This window comes from Penaeus monodon, chromosome 32 (assembly GCF_015228065.2).
Source record: "Penaeus monodon isolate SGIC_2016 chromosome 32, NSTDA_Pmon_1, whole genome shotgun sequence".
NCBI classification, from domain to species: Eukaryota; Metazoa; Arthropoda; class Malacostraca; order Decapoda; family Penaeidae; genus Penaeus; species Penaeus monodon.
Genome location: NC_051417.1, coordinates 35447472 through 35448228, shown reverse-complemented (window position 1 = coordinate 35448228; position 757 = coordinate 35447472).

The following is a 757-nucleotide window of genomic DNA, read 5'->3' as shown; positions in this document are numbered from 1 at the left end:
GCTAAGAAAAACTGTCGCCAGAAATAGGGTCATCGGTTTAGTTAGGGAATAAGGATTAGAGACTGCAAAAAAATTCGACTAAAGTAATGGCCCATTACCCTACTTATTATGGGGTAAACTGAAATACTTAATGGAACATTAAAAAAACCCAAGACAGTAGTTAAAAACAAATAGAATCCAATCCGCACACAACAACCCATAATTACAACACGCCAGCCAAGGGAACGTTACCAACCCTCCGTCAAAAAAAAAAACAACGCCACATACCGTAACAAAACGTTTCACATGAAACACCACCGCTCTGGGCCCCGCCCACAACACAATAACCTCTCCCCTTCCCTCTACCTCTCTTACCCCAGAGGCGTCCAGGGAGCGCTGATAATCGAGGGCAAGACCAGGGCTGTATGAGGTGCAGGGAGAAAACACGCAGGGTCGTGGGGAACAAGGACCGCACCCACGGGGCAAAGGGGCGCCCGGGCCATGACCTGAGGGAAGGCTGCCATCCCAACGCCACGAAGGGGAAAGTCTTACCTCTGAACGAGGCGGGGAGTGCGCGGTAGGAAAAAAGGGTTTTAAGGTAGGGTATTTTGGTGTCGGTTTGTCTTGGTATTGGGTATGGTGTTAGTGTGGGGTAGGTGTTGTGGGATAATGGTATTTTGTTGGATGTGTATCTGGAATTTGTGGTATACTAGGGAGGGGTGTAAGGCAAGTTTTAAGCAGTGCCACTTATAAAGGAAAATAATAAAAACGAGAGCAA